Here is a 7,635-nt window from a genome sequence, read left to right as displayed (position 1 = left end):
GAGCAGGACCAGGTCTATGAGTAGCCCCTGTACTTCCATCTTGAGGAGAGATATGGAGACCCAGTCTTTACATTGTGCATGTATAAATTTATATTTTAAGAATAATGTATTTAATGGATGTCACCACACATATTACGAGTACTTTTTGTGTCCCTAGCACTTAACATAGTATTTGGCACAAAAGAAGCACGTAATAAATTATTCCCCCTGCCCCATTCATTCATTATTTTCTTTTGAATACTTATAAGCTTCAGACTACCTGGAATGAAAGACTTTTAAGCTTAAAACTTCACTAAGATTCTTGGGCTACCCCGTATAGAGACCCAAAGTCATGTGGGAACAGAATGTGGTACATGTCATCCCCATTATCCTACTACAAAGATGCTTGCAGAGAACCTGCAGAAGGAAAGTTTACCACCTTAAAGCTCTTATTCAACCACAAAATTATATTATTTTATTCACCTGTGTGATAATCTGAAGAATGCTGAATAGAAAACAATAATAGTAAGAAAGCAACTTTTCCTTGGACCATTTCTATCAGAACTCCATTAAAAATATGTAAATACCAAAATAATAAGAAGTATGACGATAATAATTGTTATCTCATACTCACAGTGCTTTAAGATTTGTGATGTGCTTTTCCACAACAACTCCAGGAAGTAGGTAGTATAAACATGATTGTCTCCATTTTATAGATAAGGAAACTGAGTCTCTGAGAGGTGAACTGAATTGATCAAGATCATACAGCCAATAAGTATTGCTACTATCTCATACCGTCACTACTTGTCTTTACTACTCTTTGTCTAGGTAACAGCTCCCAAAGTTTCACTGCTCATCAAGGGGAAAACAGGACCCATGACTGACAGATGTGAAGTCAGAAGTGTGAGATTTAAATATTAGCTCCAGTGCTTATTGGATGGCCTTGAGCTAATCACTTTATATTCTTCTGTTAAATGAGGGGGCTGGAAGAAATTACTTTTATGTCCCTTCCAGATCCAAATCTATAACCTCATAGTCTATCCAGTGACCATGATCTCAAGCTAGAAGCCACCAGTGCTATAGATCAAGTTAGGTGGTTATAGGTGGCTCAGAGCACAGGACAAGGCTACAATGGTAGGTGGGGGGGTTGACTCAGAGATGCTGTAAATGAACTTTGAAATATCAAAGAGAACAAGAATGGTGCAGAAGCACTGGAGCCAAGGAATTGCTGCCTCCGTTGTCAGAAATGTAAAGATGATTTCTGCTCAGGGATGGGTTGTACTGAGGCTGTGAGGTGGTACAGTGGATAGAGAACAGATCTAGAGTCAGGAAGACTCACCTTCCTGAGTTCAGATCTGGTTTCAGACCCTTAGTAATTGTGTGAACCTAGGCAAGTTACTTAACCCTGTGTGCCTCAGTCTCTTCCTCTGTAAAATAAGTTGGAGAAGGAAATGACGACCACTTTAGCATCTTTGCAAAGAAAACCTCAAATGGGGTCACAAAGAGTCAGGCATGACTGAAACGATTGAATGACAAAAAAATTGGCAGTACTAAAGGGACTCTAAGGTCTCTTCCAGTTCTCAAAGTCTATGATTCTTTGATTCTGCTATCAGAACCTTAATATCCTTGTCCATTAGCCCTACCTTGTAAGATTGTAATTGGGTAGCAGAATGCCAACCAAGGAGAGGGATAACATGGTGATGGGATCCCAGGGATGGGGCCTGGCAAGGAAGCACAGTGGGACTATACAGGCTGGCAGAGGACCGTGAAATGGTCAGATTGCAATCTCTTCAACTCACAGGGGCAGTAGTCTCTGGATTGCAGTATTTCATTGGGGAGAGAGAGAGAGAGAGAGAGAGAGAGAGAGAGAGAGAGAGAGAGAGAGAGAGAGAAAGTTAGGTAGATTAATGGATAGAATGTTGTACCTGAAATCAGGATGACCTAAGTCCAAATCCTGCCTCAAACACATATTAGCTATGTGCTAACCCTGTGCAAGTTACTTGGTATTTCTCAGCCTCGGTTTCCTTATATGTAAATAACTGTGATAATAGTCCCAACAACATCACAAGATTTTGTGAGGATAAAGTGAGATAACATGTGAAGCATTTTGCAAACCTTAAAGTGCTACATGATGCTAGTGATGATGATTAGGAGAACATTTATTGATTGCTTACTATGTGCCAGACACTGTGATAAATACTGAGGAGATAAAGAAAAACAAACAAGACAATCCCCACACTCAGGGAACTTACATTCTAATGGAGGAAGACAATATCTAAAAGGAGACTAGTTAAGAGGATGGAGGGAAGAAGGGAAGAACAGGGGCAAGATGCCTGGCTAGGAGGAAAAGTCCAGAGAATGAGTCAAGTAGGCAGTAAAGAGAGCATGGTTGGTACCTCTCCTGAAATGATGCTCCAGAGGAGGGTGTCAACACAAAAGAGAACAAGTGGGGCTCCAAGGCAAAAGCCAAAAAGCTTTAGGAATTTTGGGGGAGAGGGAGAACACTTTGAACTAGGAAAATCAGACAAGATTTCTCAGAGGAGACAGCTTGTGAATTGGGAGTGGAAGAAAAAGGAGAATTCTGAAATCTGGAAGTGAGGAGACAGAGGCATAGTGAAGTGATTTTGTGGATTTGCAGAGACAAGAGACCCAGTCTGGGCCGGCTGCAGCACCAGTTCAATCTGCAGCAAATTGTAGGAGATGAAGTGACTGATTGTTCCTTATCAGAGGCAAAGCAAAACTAATACAAACACTGTAAAACCTTGCATTGCATGACATTTGGCAAAGGTTCACTGGCAGCTCTGCTTTCATTGCCAAGGTGTGACAAGTGCTAGCCTCCAAATTCAGCCTTCAGGTGCTGGCCATGGTGCTAGCTGGGGAATACTTCAATTCTGCCTGCCCACTCGGTGCAGAAGCTATAATTAAGGCTAGTTAGTGCTGTTTAACTTTCACATAATCACAAGGAATTATCTTTGTGCTGGAAAAAAGGCTCTTTTGGAGAAAATGGTATTTAAGATGAGCTTAAAGAAAAACAAACATTTTGATGTCTTTGTAGTTTTACACAGGAAACATTCCTCAATATATTCCCTATTAAATCCTGCCTTTCAACAAGAATAGAAACCCAGATGATGAGAGAGGAAATTTGGCTGACATTGTATGCCCCATTCTGTACCAGCAGTCCTCCCCACCTCTCTTGAAAGGAGGGAAGTGTATTCATAACCTGTTCTCTGGGACCAAGGCTGGTCAATGGAATCTTCATTTGACTGTTTTTAGTTTTGCTTTTATTTATATTACTATAGTCATCATATATTGTTCTCTTGGTCCTGTTCTCAGACAGGTCAACTAATCTCTCTGGGCCTGTTTTCTCCTCCATAAAAATGAAGAAATTGGACAAGATGACCCCTGAAGTTGCTTCTAGAACTAGATTTATGATCCTGAGTCTTATCATGTCTCAAAGGAGAGCTTCTAAGTCCACTAAATTGGGGCAGCTACGCGCAGTGGATAGAGCACCGACCCTGAAGTCAGGAGGACCTGAGTTCAAATCCAGCCTCAGACCAAACACTTGACACTTACTAGCTGTGTGACCCTGAGCAAGTCACTTAATCCCAATTGCCTGGCCAAAAAAAAGCAAAAAAAAACTAAGTCCACTAAATTACATTAAGTGGCTCGGGGAAAGATGCATGATTTTCAGATTTCATTTTAATATAAGAAAAATTTCCTAGTCATCAGAGCCATCCCCATGTGGAACTCTCTTGGGAAGTAATGAGCTCCCTGTATAATAAATTTAGAGCTGGAACAGACATCTAATCCAACCCCCTGGAAGGGACCATCTGATGACACAAACTTCTTCATTTGACTGATGAGGAGACAAAGGCCCAGAGAAGTCATTTGTCCAATGATGTCCATGATGCCCACCCACATAGTAAGTAGCAGAACCAGATCCAGAGCTCTTCCTACTATACCACACTGCCTCCAGCATAAATTGCCTGACCACTCTCAAGAGGATTGTAGAAAGGATTTTTCTGCTGTTACAGGTTAGGCTATTTTATTTCTGGGAACCTTCCCAACTAGAAGATTCTAGGATATTATCAAAGCAATGCAAGGCCATAAACATTTATTAAGCACTTACTATGTGCCAAGCATTGTATTAAGTGCTGGGAATAGACATACTAGCAGAAAGACAGTCCTTGCCCTTAAGGAGCTAGCATTCTGATAGAGGAAGACCACACATTAGAGGAAAAGAGGAGACAAAGTTACCCAGAACATGGTAGGAAAATATCCATAGTGCAGTAAAGCTAAGAGAGAAATGTGACATAGTTGGCATGGGTACTTTACTTAAATAGAGTTTCTGGGAGTAACCCTTCAATCAGAGGGAGAGGTAGAAGAGGCAGAGAATTCTTCCAATGTGTGAATTCCAAAGCTAGAGTGAAATTTCCAGGTTGAAGAGGTTTCTAAGGTATCATGGAGAAAGTCCAGAATTGAGAGCCTTCTAGAGAGAAATTAATATTGTTAATTTAGCCCCACCCACTCATCCTTAGGCAGCTGAATAAGATGTCATTTGTAACCAAACCTAGTGAATAGGAATATAGCAGCCAAAGGAATGAATAAATAAATAAATAAATGACTAGGATATAGACATGCTGTATTCTACTTTGGTCGGACCATATCTGAAGTGTGTATGTGCACATACAAACGTATGCATTTGTGTCTACTGGTTGTGTTAACCTTAGTCAAATCACTTAATCACGGACAACTCTGGACAGCTCTCTTATTCCGTAAATTGCAGGGAAGACACTTATCTATAGTCTCTATCCCCTCTAAATAGACACATGACTTTGGGGCTATGCATCTGAGACCCATCCAAGACTGACCTTGCCCCCCCCAAATACTCCTAGAAGACCACTTATTAATGTAATTTTCACAACCCAGAGCAATGGCCAATCTAGATTGGAAGGAGATTTTTGAAGCCAGCCTATATCAGAAGGAATTTTTCCCTGGCCCTCCCTCTAGCCACGGTATCTGGACCATGGTGGGGGAGGGAGAGCTATAAAAGCAAGAAGGATTAACATGTTTTAAGAATGTGTCTCATAAAAAGCAGAGCTAAGATGAGAGCTGTTCTCTGCCTGTGCCCAGACTCCCAGCTGGGCTTGAATGGAGCTGGCCTAACCTTGGGGTGGGAGTGGATTGAGCTGAATCTGGGGCCCCAGCAGGAAAGGGAGAGAGCAGCAATGCTCATTGGAGAGCTGAGACAATGAAGAGAAAGCCTCCAGACAGCCTAACTCATCTCCTGTGCATGAAAAGCTTCAGAAGGAAGGGCCCTGGCAGAAACTGGAGAATTAATTAGAAAAACCAGCCCTCATCATGGGGGAAGGGTCAAGCAGGGGGTGGGTCTAGGTTTTCTGCTTTCCACCAGCAACCAACCTCCAGTTTAACCACAGTTTAAATTAAGAGGCTACTGATGGACTAATAACATCCCCCTGCAATACCAGTTTCAGGGTGAACAGTAAACTAACCACTCTGAGTGATGAACCTAATCCCCCCACCAAAGATAAGGCAAGTTTGAACTGTGAGCAATACAATGGTTTTCCCTTATACTGATTGGCCAGTTCAATTCCCCACTCTCCCATATACATACCCAGCTGTCTGAGAGATATGTTTCCCTGACATGGTACTGGAGCCTCTTCTTTTTCAATTACCAGAGAGGGAGTGATCAGAAGCATACCTAGGGGCATGGGTAAGAGCTCACAGATTCTAGGGAAATGTACCATCTCTAAGGAAAAACTCAGCCCTGAATAACTTGGCTGGGCTTTCTCCCTTCCCTTTAGCAGATTGAAGGGTCCTGGGAGACTCAGGGTCCAGTGGTCTTCAAGCATAAGTGTTGGCCCCAACTCCATGATAGATGTTCATCCTGGAAGGTTGAAAAGACTGTTAAAGTCAAATCTGGGAGTCTGGATGATCCAGAAGAAAAGTTACTAGGTTACCTATGAGGAAGCCTGGTTCTAGTATGGGCTCTACCACTAATTCTGGCTGTGTAGTGAGGCTTAAGTGGGGTCATGGATGTAAAGCATTTTCCAAAACTTAAAACACTATATAAGTGGTTATTATTGTTCAGCCATTTTTCAGTCAAGTCCAATTCTCATGACCCGATTTGGGGTTTTCTTGGCTAGGGTCCTGGAGTAGTTTGGCATTTCTTTTTTTTCCAGCTAATTTTACTGATGAGGAAACTGAGACAAACATGGTTAAGTGACTTGCCCAGGGTCACACAGCCAGTAAGTGTTTGAGGCCAGATTTGAACTCAGGAAGACGAGTCTTCCTGACTCCAGGCCCAGCACTCTATTCACTATGGTGCCACCTAGCTGCCCGAACCCTCCACTGAAATCGACAAATAATTATTAAGTACAGACTATGTGCCTTTCAACAGGTACTAAGGATTCAAGGGAAAAATGAAAGGGTTCCCGACCTAATGAGCTTGCCTTCTGTTATAGAGATGCAGCAAGTACATCAGAAAGTAAATACAAGGTCATTTGAGACTAGAGGATGGAGTTATAGGTGATAGTAAAAGGAAAGAATTAAAGATAAGGGAATGCACAAGTGAAGGAACTGAGGCTTAAGGTAATTTGGCAACATTCAAGTTTCCATACAGGGCATAAACATCAGTGTGGGGTTTGAGCTCAGGTGCTCTCACTCCAGAGCCAGGTTTCACACAGAAGACAGAAACTGGAGAGAGCATTCTGAGCATGGGGGACAGCCTGTGTGAAAGCACAGACCCGGGGATTCGCAGTGGAATGTCAATCTCTGGGAAGAGCTAGCAGGCTACTATAGATATAAGATACAGTTTGTGAAGCAATGATATGAAAAAAAAGATGTGGGAAGTTTTGCTAAGAAGAATCAAGGCCAGTTAAGAAAACACGGAGCAAAAGTAACCCTTCAGAGCCCAGTCAAGGGAGAGAACTGAAGGAGCTCTGTAGATGCCAGGCTTAGGATTTCTGCCTTTACTGAAAGAGAGTGCTATTTTCTTGGAGCCCAGACAAGGAAACAGACCTGGAAAACCTTCAGATCCCAGGCTTGGGGCTTCTGCTTTTGCTGGGAGCCTACAAGATGATGGGCTAGAGAATAATAGGGCAGCCAGCAGAGAAGCAGCCCCAGCCATCAGTGAATTGTACACGTTACTCCTCAGCAAGACAAAGAACACCAGTGGCCTTCAGTCTAGAGTTGCCCAAAGCATGTGTTACCTGATCAAGTGTCTATCTCAATCAATCAATCAATAAACATTTATTAAACATCTGCTATGTGCCAGGTTCTGTGCTCAGCACTATCTGCCATGGTTCTGCGAGTTTATGCCCTCTCTCCCCTTATGGAACTGTGTTCATCCATGGGATAATGTGTCCCTGGTTTATGGGTGGAATGTCATTGTTCTTGCCTTGCCTTCTATTTAGTAAATGTTTCTGCGTAAGAGTTAATGGAATTCATCTGGCTGATGTGCTAAATGGGAAATGCATAGGGTATATGGAGCAGGAGCTGGAGAGAGGGACATTCAAGAGCTAGAGCATACTGCTGTGAGAATATGTTTCCTTCATTGGATTTCCTTTAGATTCCCGAAAAAGGGAGTTGTAGCAGTGTGGCCACCCCCTCTGGGAATCTCTCTGTCTTTGTCTC

This window comes from Vombatus ursinus, unplaced genomic scaffold (assembly GCF_900497805.2).
Source record: "Vombatus ursinus unplaced genomic scaffold, bare-nosed wombat genome assembly UNPS02014935.1, whole genome shotgun sequence".
Taxonomy (NCBI): Eukaryota; Metazoa; Chordata; class Mammalia; order Diprotodontia; family Vombatidae; genus Vombatus; species Vombatus ursinus.
This window is presented reverse-complemented; position numbering follows the sequence as displayed.